The sequence below is a fragment of the Thalassophryne amazonica genome, chromosome 1 (assembly GCF_902500255.1).
Source record: "Thalassophryne amazonica chromosome 1, fThaAma1.1, whole genome shotgun sequence".
NCBI classification, from domain to species: domain Eukaryota; kingdom Metazoa; phylum Chordata; class Actinopteri; order Batrachoidiformes; family Batrachoididae; genus Thalassophryne; species Thalassophryne amazonica.
Genome location: NC_047103.1, coordinates 37943430 through 37964257, shown reverse-complemented (window position 1 = coordinate 37964257; position 20828 = coordinate 37943430).

The following is a 20828-nucleotide window of genomic DNA, read 5'->3' as shown; positions in this document are numbered from 1 at the left end:
TACGTGACAACAAAATACTTTATTATCACAATCAACATTTTTGTTTAAAAAATATCACTCAACACAACTTAAGACAAAATCTCCTGAGGTAGAGGGCTAACAAACCACAATACAAGGGTGCGCTGCTCCGTGTTGTGTGACACAGCACAGCGCTCCTCTTACAGACAGAGAGTAGACTTTGATGAATCTGCGTGCGCAGCAGTCAGTGCGTGTGGGAGAGAAAAAAAGCTTGACTATCAACATTTTTACACGAGGACCGTTCAATATCAATACCAGCATTGGTATCAATATTATCGATATTCGGATCGATACTCCCACCTCTATTGTCTAGCATTTCAGTGTTTAAGGGTTCTTGTGGGCTGATAGCTAATATTAGCTTGTTTAAAAGGGTTCTAATATTTAAAGTACCAGATCCTGAAGAAGGAGAAAAAACATGTTGCAGAATACTCAAAGGACAAAAGGGTAGTAGCACAGCAGGAAGAGGAGGAGCCAAGCCTGAAATACAACATACAATTACATTAAAGAGCGTATCGCTTCTGTAGCAGGAAAACCCAAGAGATGTGTACAAATATTTCTGCAGTGTACCATTAAAGCAGCAGGCCCATACTGTCTGTCAGCTGTTGTCAGTAATCACGACTTTTTACGCCGTCTTACCTCATGTGCACGATGTTCAGCGTCTATACAATAAGCGTTTTTCTGTGACTAGTGTAACTGTTTGCCACTTTATCAGGAGCAGCTGCCCTCTTTTTACAGGATGGGTATAAATATGTCCCGCGTGGGGGGTGGGTGCGTCCTCCTTGTGTTCTCTGCTAAACACAGGCCTGTAGAAGCGCCATGTGTAATAGCATGATATTAAAAATGCCCACAGCGATTAAGTTGCGGCAGCACATTTGCACCTCGATGGATGACCTTTACTGAATTCTAATGAGGCTTTTTCATGAGTTTCAGAAGCTAAAGACACTGTAGCATGTGGAATAATAACAGCTGTGTCAAAATTAACTCGCCATTCCGTGTGCTCTGTGGCAGGTTTCTTGAATCCACAATAACAATGGTTAAAATTTGATTTATTTTTTGTCTGCAATCAAAATGATTACATTTGATCAAACAACAAGAGGTGAACAGCGTTTTTAAGAGATCATGTTACACCTTTTCTGCAAGTTGCTATAGCTGTCTTAAAAAAAGACGTTTGTAGCTAAAAATACCACATCAACATGAAGGACGTGTTTCCTAAAAAACTCCAGTGTCCAAGTTAATAAGAACAAGGATTCTGTGCATTTTCCTTTAAATAGGAAAAAGCTGTGATGGCCACGCCCACAGCCTGTTGTCTGTCTCCATCGGATGATGTTGACTGTAATCAGATGAGCTCAGTGGGTGTGTCTTCTGTGACATACGTCACAAAAGCCTAAAACAAGCTGTAAATTTTGTTTTCTAAATGTGAGGGTGTTTAGCATGAACCTCCAATGATATTTTGCTGCAAATTGTTGATTTAAAAAACAAACTTGCATAACAAAATCTGACCTCTTTAAATATCAGATGCAGTTTGCATTTCTTGGTGGCCTCGCCTATCTGGATGATGCGTGATGACAATGAATCTCTCGTTTCTGTCTGAACTTCACAAGTCACATGATTAAGAATAATCTCAGGGGGTCAGGAGAGGTCATGGCCGGTCTCCCCGTGGCTCTCCTTCAACAAATAACTGATAATGACCTTTGACTTTCCTCTTTTTGCATAAGAATTGGCATCAGTATTGTGGGGTTCCCCCTCTGGCAACCCCAGGACCATTTGAAATGCCAGCCTTCCAAATCCAAACTGGATTTTTTTTTTAATGAACCCATCCAGAGGTGGGGGTGGGGTTCATTTGGGTGGAAGGCAGAGGTGAGCTTCGGGCTCATCTGCATCACAGATTAGGGTGCTTAGAGAAAAATCAACCATCCATGATTCATTACATGATTCCTGCTGAGTCTCTCAGATGGCAACCGTCCTAGCAACAGGATCCTAGCAACAGCAACAACTCGCCACCACCGCCACAACAGCCTATGAGAAACTTTGATGACTGATCAATATTTAGCCAATGAAGAGAGTAAGATAAAAGTGACAATGTGTTTCATCATGCAGGTAGTCAGAGTGAGGCGTTTCAGGACTCAGACATCTGTGTGTGTGTGTCTGTGTGTGTATGTGTCTTACTGGTTTTAAAAAGGGATTTTTCTGTACAGATAGCTGTACAATGAGCTCAGCGGGATATTCTGTTGCCTAAAGGTGTATTTCCAGCTACTGATATTTATTTGACCATTTTTGAACAAATCTGGATTTAACCTTCAAAACTTTAAACAAATCAGGCTTTGTATTTCAACTGATGCTGCTAGATCGTACCTTCATTGTATGATCCTGTCTCATATTGAATATTGCTGCACAACATGGTCATTTGCTGGTACGACAGTACTAAAACCTTTAGAGCAACTTTATAAAAAAGCCATCAAAGTGTTTGCTAAAAATACCATCTTTTAAGTTTTAACAACTTTATAATGTTTAAGCGTGCTTGTCTCATCTACAAAACTCTCCATGGCCTAGCCCCTCCTCCTCTGGAGGAATTTATTAGACACAGAGATACTAACCTCGGGACTCGGTCTGCTTCTAGAGGGGACTGTGAGGTGCCCCTCAGACGAACTGCCACAGGACAAAACATCATCTCTGTGAAGGGTTGTACAAACTGGAACAGCCTTCCAACAAGGATACGAGACAGTCCCACCCTGAGTGCTTTTAAAAATGATCTCAAAAATGGCTCAAAAACCATCAAACCTGTCAACACAGGTGAGATGTATTGTACATAATCTCATGTTTAGTTTTAATTTATTTATTGTAATTGTTTGTTGTTGTGTGTCTGAGGACTACAGATGGAAAGTAGCTTTTAGCTAAATCTGGCATATTTACACTAAGGCATGGAAATGTACAAAGTGTTCATTAATGTGCATTGTCCTCATCAAATAAACAATAAATGAAAAATAAATAAGACACTAAATAGAAAGCTACATTTATAAAGGCACAGTAATGCTCACCACATCAAAGATGGCAGATGGGAGCATTTTTCCTTAAAGTCTCCCAAAACACACTCAAAGGCTAAAAATGCCTCTGACCAAGAATGTGGTGAGATCAGAATCAACACATAGACTAGACCACTTACCCCCATTTTTTTTCAGGAAGTGGGGTTTTTGAGTAGAAGTTCGTATACATTTATTATTACATTTATATTCAGTACATATAGCAATAAATCACAACAAAGCTGCCTCAAGGTGCTTCACACAAGTAAGGTCTAACCTTACCAACCCCCAGAGCAAGCACACAGGCAACAGTGGTAAGAAAAAACTTCCTCTGATGATATTGAGGAAGAAACCTCAAGCAGACCAGACTCAACGGGGTGACCCTCTGCTTAGGCCATTCTAACAGTTACAAGTTTTTTGCTAAGTTTTATAAAGTTTAGAAAAAACAAAATATCAGCTGCAACAATTCCATGCATGGGATCCCGTCGTCATTCCAACATCCCGCTGTCTAAAGATGCCACTCTTGCGTATTTTCCTCCGCACCTCGGACAGAGAGAAAAAAGTAGAATCAGTCGGCCAGAAATACCACACCTAAGGTATAATTCATTAACATTAAATCAAGAGGAAAGCAGAGAAAACACTAAGGTGATCGCCAACTGCTAGCCCTAAGCTTCGCTAACAGACCCCGAATTTAGACAAAATTTAGGCAGAGACCTGTCCCATTACTAATAAACTGAATTTAAAAGGACAGGATGCATCACTGGTATCCACTTTTTTTGGATGCAATAAATTCTCTTGAATCTTTGAAAAAAGGATATCAAATTAAAAGATTTTCATTGGAAAAAAAGGTACCTACAAGTGTATCCCTAAATAGGCAAAATTTCATAGTATTTCAGCATTTCAGCTCTTTGCTAATGATGTTGTCCAGCATGGGCAATGTGATCTTATATTATTGTCTCAGTTTTGAATATTGTTTAATAATGTTTCCACATATCAAGTTCATCATATTTAAGAAAAGCAAAAGTAGCAGGACATGATCAATGTTTGAATGCCAGTACATAAACTATGTGTTCTCTCAGCAAAAAGCATGTATTTTGTTATTATGTGGATGTTGAATATTTGTCTTTAATTCTTATTTTAGTCTAATTTGTCTTTTGGTCTAATAGTCATTTATGTGGTGGTCATTATTTAAGAAACATGACATGGACAACAGAATACATGCACCCACTCTTTGTTAGTAGTTTATTCCTCATAAGTGGTATTCTGCAACCACTGTTAAATCAATAAATTACAAACATTAGTTATAACTTCTTAATGAAATGGCATAGAACATGTAGAAGTGACAAATTAAGATGTTCATTGTGTTTACTCAACATTTTAAGAGTAATATGATTTTTGTCATGCTGTTAATCAGGAGAGTACTTGTACACAGAAATGTTGAACACTTGACTTAAATTTAGTCATTTACTTATCATGTACATTTCTTCAGTAGTGGACACAGCTAACCAAAAAGTTTGCTTCGATAACTGGTAATTAGCTAACTGAAAAGTTATCTTTTTTTAATGCTAAACCGATAAACTGCCTAAAAACTTATTGGAAGCTACAGATAGTGATAACTTTCAATTTTCCCTCCCATACTGTTGGGGAAAGTGAATGCACGGACCCACGCCAGGGGGCGTAAATGAACGGTCAATAGAGTTTCCAAATAAATACAATTTATTTTGCAAATGTGCACAATCACTCAAATATGCTTTAGTCTGTCAATCCAAAAACAGTGACGCGTGGGCAGGCCCAAGGGTAGGAGACGCCTATCCAGAGAAGAGCCGGGACCCACGAAGTTCCACCGCCAACGGAGACCTGCAACACACCAGAGCCGCCAAGTCCTGAATCCCCAGGTGGCCACCGCTCCAGCTGTCAGACCCGGTACTGAAGGCAGGAATAAACACAGGTTAAGGTGGGTGTGTGTACACCCAGCAAACAGTCAGCAACTCACAGAAATCCTCCTGGAGGAATAAATCCAGATACTCCCAGAGTGCAGAGGAAACCTGGAGAACGTGCAGTGTCAATTGTTATACTTAGTAAGTCAGAAGTGAGGAGTGGAGACGCCAACTCCTCCAACTTCCACAAACTCGGCTACAAGCTGCAAGTATAAGTCACAACTGCAAAGACAATGAATGTGCGCACGGCACAAAACGGCTGAGTAGGTTTACCTGAAAGGTAAGCAGATAACTCGGCAGAGTTATGGTGTCTCTGCCAGGCTTTTATGGCTGAGGTGATGGGTGTTGATGACTGACAGCTGACAGCCGACAAGGTGCACCTGGTGATCCAACCAGGCCACTGCGCCCTCTGGTGCCTGAAACCCGCCAACAGGCAGGGCGCCCTCTGGTGGTGGGCCAGCAGTACCTCCTCTTCGGCGGCCCACACAACAGGACCCCCTCCTCAACGGGCACCTCCTGGCGCCGGACCCGGCTTGTTGGGGTGCCGCTGGTAGAAGTCCGCCAGGAGGGCGGGATCCAAGATGAAGCTCCTCTTCACTCAGGAGCGTTCTTCTGGGCCATATCCCTCCTAGTCTACCAGGTACTGGTACCCCCGACCCCTCCGACGTACATCAAGGAGCCTTCGTATGGTCCAAGCTGGCTCGCCGTCGATGATGCGGGCAGGAGGTGGTGCCAGTCCGGGGGTGCAGAGGTCCGAAGTGTGGTATGGTTTGAACTTTGACACATGAAACACCGGATGTATCCGGAGTGAAGCTGGGAGCTGCAGCTTCACTGCGGCGGGGCTGATGACCTTGAGGATTTTAAAGGGTCCGATGAACCAGGGTCCAGTGAGTTTTGGTGAGTCCGTATGCAGAGGTATGCTTCTGGTTGATAGCCAAACCTCCTGCCTGGGCTGGTAAGCTGGGGCGGGGGCTCGTCGGCGGTCTGCATGGTCCTTAGCCCGCGTCCGGGCTCTCATGAGAGCAGAGCGGGCAGTCTTCCACACCCGACGGCATCTCCTGAGGTGGGCCTGGACCGAGGGCACCTCGACCTCTCCCTCTATGGCAGGAAACAATGGGGGCTGGTACCCCAAACATATCTCAAAGGGGGAGAGGCCGGTAGACGATGAGATTTGGCTGTTGTGGGCATACTCAATCCAGGCCAGATGTTGATTCCAGGCCATCAGGTGCGCGGAGGTAACACACCGCAAGGTCTGCTCTAAGTCGTGGTTTGCTCGCTCTGCTTGGCCGTTGGTCTGGGGGTGGTACCCGGATGACAGGCTCGCCGTGGCCCCCAGCTCCCTACAGAAACTCCTCCAGACTTACGAGGAGAACTGAGGACCACGGTCCGAAACGATGTCAGTTGGGATACCATGCAGATGCATGATGTGGTAGACCAGGAGGTCTGCAGTCTCCTGGGCCGTCGGGAGATTCGGGAGGGCCATGAAGTGGGCCGTGTTGGAAAACTGGTCCACTATCGTCAGGATGGCAGTCATTCCCTGGGACGCAGGGAGGCCCGTGACAAAGTCCAGGCCGATGTGGGACCAGGGCGACGAGGCACGGGTAGCGGCTAGAGGAATCCCTTCTCTGGTTGATGAACTGCCTTGCCCTGGCACAGGTGGTACAGTCCCGGACGTAGTCCCGGGTGTCGGCTTCGACCGACACCCACCAGAATCGCTGCCGGACCACTGCCACGGTTCTTCGCACCCCTGGATGGCAGGAGAGCTTGAAACCATGACAGAAGTCCAATACGGCAGTCCGAGTGTCTGGTGGGACGTACAGCCTATTTGGTGGTCCACCTCCGGGATCAGGGTGTCACGTCAGGGCCTCCCTGACCATGTTCTCCACATCCCATGTGAGTGTGGCGATGACAGTGGATTCCAGCAGGATGGTATTAGGTGGATCCAACAGCTTCGCTCCAATTTCTTCTTCATGCACCCGAGACAGTGCGTCAGACCTAAGGTTTTTGGTCCCAAGGCGATATGTGATCTTGAAATTGAAGCGTCTGAAGAATAGTGACCAACGGGCTTGCCTGGGGTTCAGACGCTTAGCGGTCTGGATATATTCCAGGTTCCGATGGTCAGTGAGAACCACAAATGGGACCACAGCTCCCTCCAACAGATGTCTCCACTCCTCAAGGGCCTCTTTCACCGCCAGGAGTTCCCGATTGCCAATGTCATAGTTCCACTCAGCGGGGGTTAACCTGTGGGAGAAATAGGCACAAGGGTGGAGAACACTATCGGACTCCCTGCTCTGGGACAGCACGGCTCCTATCCCTGAGTCAGAGGCATCCACTTCAACAATAAACTGGTGGTTAGGATCTGGCTGCACCAGAACTGGTGCATTCGAAAACCGGTGTTTCAACTCCCTAAACGCGGCTTCGCACCGATCCGACCAGGTGAAGGGGACTTTTGTGGAGGTCAGGGCTGTAAGAGGACCAACAACCTGACTATAGCCCTTAATGAACCTCCTGTAAAAATTGGCGAACCCTAGAAACTGTTGCAGCTTCCTACGATTTAACGGTTGGGGCCAATCTCTCACCGCCGCTACCTTGGCCGGATCAGGTGCAACGGAGTTGGAGGAGATAATGCACCCCAGGAAGGACAAAGAAGTGTGGTGGAACTCACACTTCTCGCCCTTCACAAACAGCCGGTTCTCCAACAACCGCTGCAGGACCTGACGGACATGCTTAACACGGGTCTCAGAGTCCGGGGAGAAGATGAGGATATCGTTGAGATATACGAAGATGAATCGGTGCAGGACATCATTAACCAATGCTTGGAACGTCGTTGGGGGTGTTGGTGAGGCCGAACAGCATGAGCACGTACTAAAAGTGACCTAAGGGGGTGTTAAATGCCGTCTTCCATCCGTCTCCCTTCCGGATCCGAACCAGGTGATAAGCATTTCTGAGATCCAGTTTCGTGAATATTTTGGCTCCATGCAGGGGTGTGAACACTGAATCCAATAGAGGTAACAGGTATCGGTTGTGAACCGTAATCTCGTTCAGCCCTCTATAATCAATGCATGGACGGAGTCCGCCGTCCTTCTTGCCCACAAAAAAGAAACCTGCACCCAACGGGGATGAGGAATTTCGGATTAGCCCGGCAGCTAAAGAGTCCTGGATGTAGGTCTCCATTGATTCGCGTTCAAGACGTGAGAGATTGTACAGCCTGCTGGACGGGTACTCAGCGCCTGGAACCAAATGGCACAATCATACGGTCTGTGCGGGGGCAGCGTGAGTGCCAGATCTTTGCTGAAAACATCAGCAAGATCATGATACTCAGCCGGCACCGTCGTAAGATTGGGGGGAACTCGGACCTCCTCTTTAACAGCCTCACTGGGTGGCACCGAGGATCTTAAACACTCCCGGTGGCAGGTTTCGCTCCATTGAGCCACAACCCCAGACGGCCAATCGATCCGGGGATTGTGCTTCACCATCCATGGAAAACCCCAAATAATTCTGGAGGTAGAAGGTGTAACATAAAACACAATCTCCTCCCTGTGATTGCCAGAGACAACCAAGGTTAAAGGCTGTGTCTGGTGTGTGATTTCTGGAAGAAGAGTGCCATCTAGTGCCCGCACCTTCAATGGTGAAGGAACGGTCACCAGAGGGAACCCTACCTCCTTAGCCCACCTACTGTCTAGTAGGTTCCCTTCCGATCCCATGTCGATCAGTGCTGGGGTGGTAAGGGTTAAATCCCACAGAGGATTGTGACTGGGAGTCATGCGCATTTGCATGGAATGCCCGCGTGTGTGTTATGGCTCACCCTTAACCCAGTCTCTAAGGGCGAGCATTGGCGTTTAACTGTTTGGGGCAGTTTTTCTGCACATGCTCACTCGAGCCGCAGTAAAAACACTCTCCACGGGCCAGCCTCCTCTGTCTGTTATTAGATTTAACTTTAGCCCTGCTCATGTCCATAGCTTCGTCAGCAGGGGGAGCTGGTGCTACGTGGAAAGCCCTGGCTTTGGAGCGGGGTGAGGACGGCGCTGCTTCCGTTTATGTTCCTCTAACCGATTGTCTAACCGGATAACCAGATCTATCAGCCTATCTAAATCCCGCGGCTGATCCTTCGCCACCAGATGCTCCTTTAGGGCTGGAGACAGCCCATTTACGAAGGCGGCGCGGAGTGCTACCGAATTCCAACCGGCTCTCGCTGCCGCAACATGAAAGTCGACTGCATATTCGGCTGCGCTCCGGCGTCCCTGTCTTATCGACAGCAGCATATGTGAAGCGGATTCGCCTCTATTGGGATGATCGAATACCTGTCAAAACTCCCGGATAAACCCAGTATATGTCGAGAGGAGCCGTGAGTCCTGCTCCCAGAGCACAGTAGCCCAGGCGCATGCCTCGCCTCGAAGCAAATTTATGACATAAGCCACCCAGCTGTGGTCTGACGCATACATCACAGGGCGTTGTGCAAAGACGAGCAAGCACCGCATCAAGAAGTCCGCGCACGTCTCGACACAACCCCCGTACGGTTCCAGGGGGCTAATGTATGCTTCAGGTGACGGGGGGGGGGGGGGGGGGGTCCGTTGAACGACCACTGGATTTTCCCTATTTTGCGACAGGTCCGCAGGAGGAGTGGCTGCAGCTGTGCCTGGCATGTGCGCCTCCACCTGAGCGGTGAGAGCCTCCATCCTACGGTTGAGGTGAATATTCTGTTCGGTTAATAAATCCAACCGAGCAGTGAGGTTGGTGAGAATATGCTGCAACTCACCCAACGCATCTCCTGCTTGAGCCTGCGTACCTTGCATCTCCATTGGCTGTTCACTCGGTGGTATATGCCCCTGGGAGTCCATGACGTGGCCAAGTTATCCTGTTGGGGAAAGTGAATGCACGGACCCACGCCAGGGGGCGTAAATGAATGGTCAATAGAGTTTCCAAATAAATACAATTTACTTTGTAAATGTGCACAATCACTCAAATATGCTTTAGTCTGTCAATCCAAAAACTGTGACGTGTGGGCAGGCACGAGGGTAGGAGACGCCTATACATTCTCAGCTACTAAGAAGCTGATTTTGAGTTTAAAAACCGCCAAAGCTTCTGATAGAACCAATTGTGATCACAAACCCAAACAGCCAATGAGCCAGCACTTGTCTTTGTGCACTCTACCCCCTGCTGTAGAAAAGTATCATTTACTCTCACAGGATACAATGGGCCAGCGATGAGGCAGAGGTCTTGAAATGGAAAGTGGGGTTGAATTTGGGTTGGTTTTGCTTTAAAAATAAAATTATTCTGGATGAATAACTAGAATAATGTAAACTAGGGGTGTCGGAAAAAATCGATTCACGTCCGAATCGCGATTCTTATTTATTACGATTCTGAATTGATCCAAAATGTCCAAGAATCGATTTTTTAAAAGCATTTTTTAAACATAATCTTGCTTACTCGCTGCGTGTACTGTTTGTCAGGCAACGGCTTCTGTACTATAGCGTCCCCGCGAGGGTGGGGGTGGTCCGGCGTGCTTCAAACACTCGTGCGCTGCAGAGACACACAGGAATGACTCATGATGTTTTGGTGGCTTTGGGAGCCGGTTGGGAAGTGGGCTTGGCGCTTCTGAGGAGCAGCGAATCAAAGATCCACGAGCCAAATCGAACCATTGCTTCAGTGATTCACGCTTTAAACTGGAGTTGCGCTGCAGAAACGGTTGATTACACGGTCCAAAATAAGCGTAACGGTCCAAAATTATATCGTAACGGGCCATAACGCCTCTTACGATAGCTCGCTAGCTGGCGAGAGGCTAGTGTGAAGTCTCTCCGCCTGTGAGTGCTTTGTGACGGTGGAGGAGCTCAGCAGCACCCGCTGCTCGGTAGGGACAGAAACTGCGATAGAAGTCAGTCTCCAAACACAAGCAGCTACAAAAAAAAAAACACCAGAAATAGAAGCTCAATTTGTCGCTAGTCGTTTTTAACAAAGGAAATGCCGCTAAGAGGATTAGGAAAGTCTCCGTTTCAACTCAGAAAAGAATGAAAATGCTCCCACGGATGTTTACACCAAAAGATCGCTGATTCGCTCATTGCGCTGTCAATCAAAAGGATTCAGCCTAAGACAGATCATCCAATCATCATGCAGAAGCTGGGCGTCCGGGCCAGCCGAGGCCAGCCCACTGCCTCATAAACCCCCAGACACGCTGAGCGTCCGATGGGCGGGACAAAGTCCAGCATTTATCCAATGACTCGTCTCGTTTCGCTGCATGCTTTGTTTCGCTATTAAAGCACTGTGAAGCTGGCTGTAGCTTACCATGGCGGACGAAGAGCTAATTCAGCCAGCACCGTCTTTGCTGAAGGCAAACGTTTGGGCGCATTTTGGGTTTTATTATTTGCTGCGTAAGAAGGAGCTTGACATGACTTATGCAGTGTGCAGAATCTGCAAAATGAAAGTCAAGTACTTCGGAAACATTTCAAATCCGCAAGCCCACATGCTACGCTATCACTCGGAGCTAAAAGGAGCGGAGCAGCATTATCTGCCGACTACTGACGAGTGCTTCGCTAACCTGCCAGCCAACTCCGAACGAGCAAAGCAGATAAGTAAATTTACATCTAGAATCACTTGATTAACCTTGTAAAGCTGCATTTTCTTAAACGTAAACTTTTTTTAAGTAATATAACTATTTCTCAGAGCTCCTTGAATCGAAAATCGATTCTGAATCGAATCGTCACCCCAAGAATCGGAATCGAATTGAACTGTGAGTTGTACGATTCACATCCCTAATGTAAACCCTTAAAATGTACAAAGTGATATATAACACATCTGTTAATTTTAAAATAATGCACTAATTCTGAAGATTTGAACATTAACACACAGATGCCCAAAGGGATTATGGGTACCTAAGCCTCTGCTCATACTGACTGGTTGGTTGATTCATTCATTCTATGTACAAACCAATACAAGTGAATCAATGTAAGGTGTTGGTGTCTACAAATAAATGTGCTTTTGTAAGATGTCATTTTTTCATTTTTATAAAAAAAGAAATTTTCAAGATCCCACTAGACAGCGTCTAAGCGTACGCGTGATGACATCACAATTCTATCTGGTTAGGGAGACGAGGTTTCTTTCAATAACAACTGTCAAAAAACTTTTTTGTGTGTGGTTGGAGTTGTGTGGCGATAGGAATCGCCTTTTGAATGCTTGAATAACGTTGTCAGTCGCACAAAGAAATCAAATAATGGTGAAAACATGTTCATTGCACCCAGAATGTTGGTATTTTGGTCGTTGAACTTTGCGGTGCAGTGTCAATAACGCATCGATCAGTCGCTCCGTGTGGCGTCATAACACATTGAATCAATCAGTCGCTCCGTGTGGTATCATAACATCCGATCGCTTAGTGGCTCCATGCGGTGTCATAACAATGAATCAATCAATCAGTTGCTCCGTGAGGCGTCATAACATCAAGCCTGGTTCACATGGCAAGATAATTAGGCCGATATCGGACCCAATCTTCCCTTCTGACAATCTTAAGGACGCCCCGACAATCATGATGACACTAAATACAATCTTATCAGATATTCCTGCCGTGTGTGGTTTGTAAGAGCACTCTGATCTGCTCAGAAGGACGTGAGGAGCTAAATGTGACAAGCAGCCAATCAGAAAGCAAGGTGTCTGACCTGGGAATGTTTGTGTGTGAAATCTGTTTGTGTGTGTTGTTTTTACTGTGTGGCTGACACCGCATACTGTACAACTAAACCTGCCAGATCTATGATTTTTTTTTATCTCCACGTGTGGGTGTGGTCTCTCAGGTACTGGAAACCTAGAGATAATTTTAAAATCCTGCAGTCGACAACACTGTGATATAACCAGTCGCCAGTAGATGGCAGTGTTCTATGCATTTTGAAGCTGATGATATCACACGGCCTGAATCACAATTTAACAGACTTTTCGGCTTTTGGAGAAGCAATGTGGGCTTCTTCTGGCATTTTTACATAAAACAAACACAATAACAATGCCTATAAACCCAGAGAATATATTCACGAGAGTTTTAGGCACAATATACAAAGAGTTTAATGCTATTAAAATTAGTGCAGTACTTTAAAACTAAAACATATATCTGATATTTTCACTTTAGAAAACTTCAAATGTGACGTAATTTAAATAACTTGTGCAAAATTAGTTTAGTTAAAATTTTAACCATAAGTTAAAACTGTATGCCTCTGGATGATTTGGGTGATATTGCCAGCGTATCAGTATGGGGTCAAAAGAAATTTTTTTTTTCTTTTTCTGTTGTATGACCATTTCTCCTTTGCCTGCAGAGAATAGAGCAGTTTCTTCTAGAACCAGCTCTTCCCTGATTGTAGAGAATAGAACTGCGCATCTACTGTACTACAAAAAGCTACGTCTGCAAAAATGTTACAGGTTGAAAAATTATCGGACCAAAACTTATCAGAAGATAATTGGTCCGGTAATGGTTTTCAAAGTTATCTGGAAAGCTAATCTGATAATGAAAACATTACCTTTGATAATTAGCAGTGAGCGGAACTGTGCCCACCACTGCATTTCTTGTCCATTTAGAAGCTAAAAAAAATGTTAGGTTGGCATGCTATTTTTCCATGAAGTGGAGCATTAGAACAAGTTAAAAACAATACTGATATACTTCTACTCAAAATGCCAGAGAACCTTTTATAAAGCCACTTTCATGAATTCTATCTCAACTAACAGCTGTTAGACCTGCAAGACTCCAACTGCCATTTCTTCTACTCGGTGTATTACAGAGAGGTTTGAGGAGTGGTAGGGAAGGAAAGTTTTGTTTACTTTACAATCTGGAGAACTGATGCTAGTGTGACATCTAGTGGTAGGAATATCAGTTGTTACATCGTTAATAGTAGATTGTTTGTTATAATGGGCTATCAATCCAGAGCTTGTTAGTTTAATAAAGTCCCAGCAAGAACTGAAACAAATGCTAGTTCAGAATGTAGGAAAATATATATGCTTTTATATTTTCTTTTCCAGTTGTATGTTTTGGAAAAGGACTGGCTGTATGCAAAATATATATAAAATATAATATTATAATATAATTAATTATAATATAAAATAGATAAAAAATTACACTGGTTTGAAAAATGCAACCATTAGGCAGTATTGACCTTTACAAAATAAACTGCTAAACCCCAGTCAGGTACGCAGTCGAAGCAAAAGGTAAACCAAAGACAACATAACATGTGCAATGCATATAAAGTATACAAATATGTTAATATAGACTAAACAGTTCCATGCAGGGTGCATGAATATGTGTAGTATATGTAGCAAAATATTAAATATTTAATATAGATCCAACGTGTCTGGATACATTTCTCATGTGGTTTCTCATCACTGTGTTGGCATTTCTGCGCTTACAGGATGACCCTCCTCCACCTGGAACTGTGCAAATGCATGTGAGATTGGCTACAGAACGCTTTAAAATTCTTCTGTATTCATGCGCAACTGTCGCAATATATAAATTACATGTGGGTTTCACCAAAAGAATTGAAGCCTGCATTGATACAAATATAGTAATAATTATTTACATAACTGATCTATAAATCTGCTCAACACTTATGCAATGTGGGTGCAACACCTGCATAATGGAAAACAATTCAATCAAACAGCTCAGCAACAAATATGCTGCAATAAAAATGTTATTTCTGTGACAGCTCATGGGTGTTGCATCGGAGAACCGGTTGCATAGTAATATCTGAAGTGTTTGGTACACACACACACACACACACACACACACACACACACACACACACACACACACACACACACACACACACACAGACCAGGTTTTTGGTCCCCACAAAATTTTTGGTCCCCACACCGTGACTGTGCTCTCAGACTCTGGTCCCCTCAATATAATAAAGACACACACACACACACACGTACAGTTGTATGCAAAGGTTTGGGCACCCCTGATAATTTTCATGATTTTCCTTTAAAAATCATTGGTTGTCTGGATCAGAAATTTCAGTTAAATATATCATATAGCAGACAAACACAGTGATATTTGAGAAGTGAAATGAAGTTTATAGGATTTCCAGAAAGTGTGAAATAATTATTTTAACAAAATTAGGTAGGTGCATAAATTTGGGCACCCTTGACATTTTATTGATTTGAATACATTTAGCACTAATTACTGGAACACAAAATTGGTTTGGTAAGCTCATTGACCCTTGACCTCCTTACACAAACAAACAATGGCTTGGTGCAAATTCCCTGCAGTTAAATTTGGATAAAACTGAGGTGCTGGTGGTTGCCCCCGATGATGTCATTCCGGGGATTAAACAGTATTTAGGTCTTTTGAGCTCATGTGCAAAATCTAACCTGAGAAATCTCGGTGTTATCTTTGATAAAGAAATGTAATTTGAGCATCATTCCAAGCAGCTAACCAAAAACTGTTCTTACCAGTTGAGGAAGATTTCCAAACTCAGATCAATTGTTTCAAAAAATGATCTTGAGTTGATTATTCGTGACACAAAAAGAAGCTGCCTCGTCTACAGCAGGTCCAAAATTCTGCAACAAGGCTGCTATCTCGCTCAAACAGAAGGACTCATTTCTCCTTTTTTAAAGTTCCTTCACTGGCTCCCAGTGTCAGTGTTTCGTTTCCATTTTAAAATCCTGGTGTTGACTTTTAGAGCTTTGCATGGCCAGGCTCCCTCGTACATTAGAGACCAGGTATGTCCCTACACTCCCGCTTGGAGCCTGAGGTCAGTGGATCAGAACCTTCTGACGGTCCCTCATACCTACTTTAAGACCCGAGGAGCTCGCTCCTTCCGGGCCGCTGTGGCGAGGTGCCGAGGTTCTGGAATGATCTCCCTTTGTTTCTTCGTTCACTGGACTCTGTTGATGTTTTAAAAAGCAAACTTAAAACCCATCCATTTCTCCTGGTATTCAAACCATAGTAGTGAGGGTTGCTTTATGACCACTGTGTGTCTTAATGTTATTTTATTGTGATGTTAATTGCATTTTTCACAGAATTTTTATCTGTGTGTGCCTTGTGTAAAGCATTTTGTGTCTTTCTTTATCTGTGAAAGGTGCTATATAAATTAACATTACTTAACTTACACAAGTGAATCCATTCATGAGAAAGGGTATTTAAGGTGGCCATTTACAAATGTTTCTCCTCTTTGCATCTCTTCTAATGAGTGGCAACATGGGAGCCTCTACAACTCTCAAATGACCATCATGGTTCAGGGGAAGGATACAAAAAGCTATCTCAGAGATTTCAGCTGTCAGTTTTCACTGTTAGGAACATAGTGAGGAAATGGGAAGACCACAGGCACAATATTAGTTAAGGCCTGAAGTGGCAGGCCAAGAAAAAGCTCAGATAAACTGAAGCAAAGTATGGTGAGAACAGTCATAGTCAACCCACAGACCTGCTCCAAAGACCGACAACGTGATCTTGCTGCAGATAGTGTCTCAGTGCATCGTTTAACTATACAGCGCACTTTGCACAAGGAGATGCTGGATGAGACAGTAAAGCAGAGGAAGCCTTTACTGCATACACACCACAAACAGAGTCGCTTGAGGTATGCTAAAGCACATTTGGACAAGCTAGCTTCATTTTGGAATAAGGTGCTGTGGACTGATGAAACTAAAACTGAGTTATTTGGACATAACAAGGGACAGTATGCATGGCTGAAAAGGAACACAGCATTCTAAGAAAAACACTTGCTACCTACAGTAAAATCTGGAGGTGGTTCCATCATGCTGTGTGGCTGTGTGGCCAGTGCAGGTACTGGCAATCCTGTTAAAGTTGAGGGTCACATGGATTCCAGTCAATATCAGCAGATTCTTGAGAACAATGTTCAAGAATCAGTGACAAAGCTGAAGTTGCGGCAGGGCTGGATCTTTCAACAAGACAACGACCCTACACACTGCTCAAAATCTACTCAGGCATTCATGCAAAGGAACAAGTACAACATTCTGGAATGGCCATGTCAGTCCCCAGACCTGAATATTATTGACAATCTGTGGTGTGATATTAAGCGGGCTGTCCATGCTCGAAAACCAAGAAACCTGAGATGTTTTGTAAAGAAGAATGGTCCAAAATACCTTCAACCACAATCCAGACTCCCATTGGAAGCTATAGGAAGCGTTTAGAGGCTGTTATTTCTGCAAAAGGAGGATCTAATAAATATTGATGTATTTTTTTCTGTTGGGGTGCCCAAATTTATGCACCTGCCTAATTTTGTTTAAAGAATTATTGCACACTTTCTGTAAATCCTATAGACTTCATTCCACTTCTCAAATATCACTGTGTTTGTCTGCTATATGATATATTTAACTGAAATTGCTGATCCAAACAACCAATGATTTATAAAGGAAAATCAGGGGTGCCCAAACGTTTGCATACCACTATGTGTGTGTGTGTGTGTATGTGTATATATATATATATATATATATATATATATATATATATATTTGTAACTATGGTATTATTTTATACAAAATTTAATATTTGTATTAAGGTCAGATCCAGCTCCACCTCTCAAACATAACCACCTCTCTGCTGCAACCAGGTGAAATGTGAACATTCCCATAACCTTCTCTAGCTGCTGGGGTCCTCAACACTAAGGCACCTGCCCACTGGATCATGTACACACCACATGGTCAAAAGAAGAAGAAGAGACCTGGTACCAAAGACATCTTCCATCTACCAGCATGACCTGAGGTCACTCCTCACTGAGCTTCCCAAGTGTTGCAATCAAGATTACAGCGTTGTCTACAAAGTCAAGGTCAGTAAACATTTCTTCTTGACAAAAATACACCTCAACTGCTGGTTTCTACAATCTGTCGGTTGATAGACTAGCTCGATAATATAGACATTAGGTAATGCGGTAATGAACACCGTTAATTACAAAGCAAACGTTAAACACTATAAGCTTTAGGCTACTGTTAATAAATATTTCGTGTTTACATGACCACTCATGGACTAATAATGTTAATTAACATGTATATTATGAAATTCACAGCTAAGTGATTTCATTAAGATAAAACAGGTTTTATAAATATTTATGGATAATTATTGTCCGCTTACTTGTCAATCACACAACACTTGACTAAATAATGTATAAATTAATAGTATAGTTAACATGAACGCTATATGTTCATAAGTGATTACTAAGCACATCACAGTGTTTAGATAGCAATAGCGACCTTTTAAGTGACTGTTAGTTTATTACATCAGTAATGTTAATAATGTATACAGTCATGCTATAGACAACATGAACATGATTAAGAAATTCTAACTAAATATATTAGCTCTTCAAAAAAAAAAAAAAAAATCATCTGTTGAGGAAAAGACCAGTTTTTGTACTTGTCTTTTTAAATGGAAAGGAGCTTCTGTTTGCCACGCCCCCTCGACAAATGCGGAATTTGTTCACCTTTCTTCCATAGACTATGTGGGCATGTTACATGGAAAGGATGCTAGCTTAGTGGGTGTCTCACAGAGTGTGCATGAGCCCATATTTAGAGGTCTGTGACACACATTACAGAAATCTATAACCAGCTGTTTTCACTTTGAATGTTTGTTTATAGCACGTAGCTCCTACATGCATTGATGAAGAAGTTTTTGACTTTGTGGATGTTCACAATCAAACAACTGCTACAGAAGGTTGATGAAAACTAATTCAGTAGAATATTGCCTCTTTAATTACCCTCTTCTTTTCCAGTAAAGTCCATCTTCTCGCTATCTGTTTTCATGCCCTCTAACCTCATTTTTTTTCTCTCACTATTTGGCACTAAAACTAAACAGAACTTTCAGAATGGGGTTGTGTTGTGTTGCGGTTTGCACTAATACCTTCTGACACGTTTGTTCACCGTCTCTTTATCATTAATAATTATGCATAAGAGGTGTGTTTGCAGCCGAGCAAAAGAAAGCAATCTTTGTATGCAAATGGTTAAGGTCCCCGCGGAACGCCGCTTAGATGTGTGTTGATAAACTCACTTATGATGAGTGACAGTGAGCGGCATTGATGTCGAGCTGGTCAACGCTACAGCAAAATGCCAGGGTATCCCCCAGATGCATGATGGGACAGGGATGAAGCGGTGTAGAATGTCACTGTGGCTGGTGAGTGCATGTTAGTAGGCAGGGAGGAGGGTGCTGGAGGGTAATGTGAAGAGATCTGCTTCCTGATGGAAGGCAGTGCCTTTTCTACTCAGCCAGATGTTTGACTTTTCCCCTTTCAGTTTTTGCAAGGTAATATTTAAATGTGAACATTAAAAACAAAACACTCCCATCCATGCAAATAAATAAATAAATAAAATAATCTTTAGGAAAGAAAGAAAAGATACAGTTAGAATTACCATATATTTTTTCTGATTTTGATATTTAGAAGGAATCCAGTTGCATTCACAACTACCAATTCTTAAAAACACCCCATGTTTAGTACACTCTAAAACATTGCAGCACCTTTAGTTATGTCCACTTGCTACCTCTCTTTAACATAAAGAGCTCTTACAAGTTTTGGATGTTGAACTCAACTTCACAACTCAACTTGTAAAGCAAATGTACATAACTAAACATGCTGCAATGTTTTAGAGTGTACACGGACTTACTACTTGTAACTTAACATAGCAGATTTAAGCATTTTGCTGCTTGAGAATCAGATAGATGCACCTAATGCTTTGAATAGCTTGTGTGCATGGATACTACTAGACATAGCCTGGTTATATGATGCACAGAATTATCGTAGGTTATTCCACCCCCCCTTTGGTAGATAGATTATCACGGTAGAATAGCATAACAGAGAAGCTGTGCCACCTTCATCAAAACCAAAGTTAAGAATGTTAGTCTATTGCAATGTCATGTCATAATGTCATTACATAGGATAAACCGTGAATCTGGAACAGATCGGCAAATGGTCCAAAGTGGATTCCTGCTGTTATTGCGAGCTCATCAGGTCGTACACATCACCATCGGACGGAAGTGGCCAAACCACGAAATGGCATGTGGATCAGGTTAGAGCCAGAATGACAGACACTGTTCCAAGGGAACCTGACACAGAGCTGGAGCTGCTGCCTGACACGGAAGGGAGCTCTGAGGGCTGTTTGCATTCAGTGATGGAAACAACACTGCAACCTCCGTCCAATGAACTACAGGAGCTGCAGTCTGCTCCAAGCACTCAGGCTCAGGCTCAACCTCTTCCTCTTCTTTTCTCTTCTTTCTTTTTTGGCTTCCTCACAGATAACTCTTCTTCATTGTTGAAGTTTTAGATTTTGCTGTCGAGATGAACTATGCATCGAGATGAGCTCCACTGCACAACTGCACTGCATATTTACATCTCTCTTTACCACCTCAAACCTTAACACCTCACCCATCGAGTTCTGTGGGAGGGGTCCCAGTGAGGGGGATTCTGATAACAGTGTCACTGCACTTTCCTGCATTGACTGTCACAAAATTTAAAGGGGTGCTCATACAGTTTCTCGTTGCATAAGATTCATAACCAGTCATTGTCTGGGAACCCCAGGCCAGCTTGGGGCCCCAGGCAATTGATTGGTTTGCTTGTCTTGTTGCAACGGGCCTGGCATAACACAACTATCACTTTGACAGGCAGGTTTTTTAAGCAAATCAGGAGACAGGGACATGAATATTTTCAAGTGACTGAATGTATTTTGGTGTTTGCTTGCATCAATCACTAATACTCCCATCACACATACGTGCCACATATGTCCACCTCCACTGGACCCAGTCCAGGGAGGGCAAAGGAAATGTTTTGTAATAACATGTATGTGGCTGATCATTTTTAAGTTTACATTCTAATGCATGACTCAACTAACGCAACAAAGATGTGATGATAATCAATGAATAGTGAATTGATCAACATGCTCTTGTAAAAGTAGTATT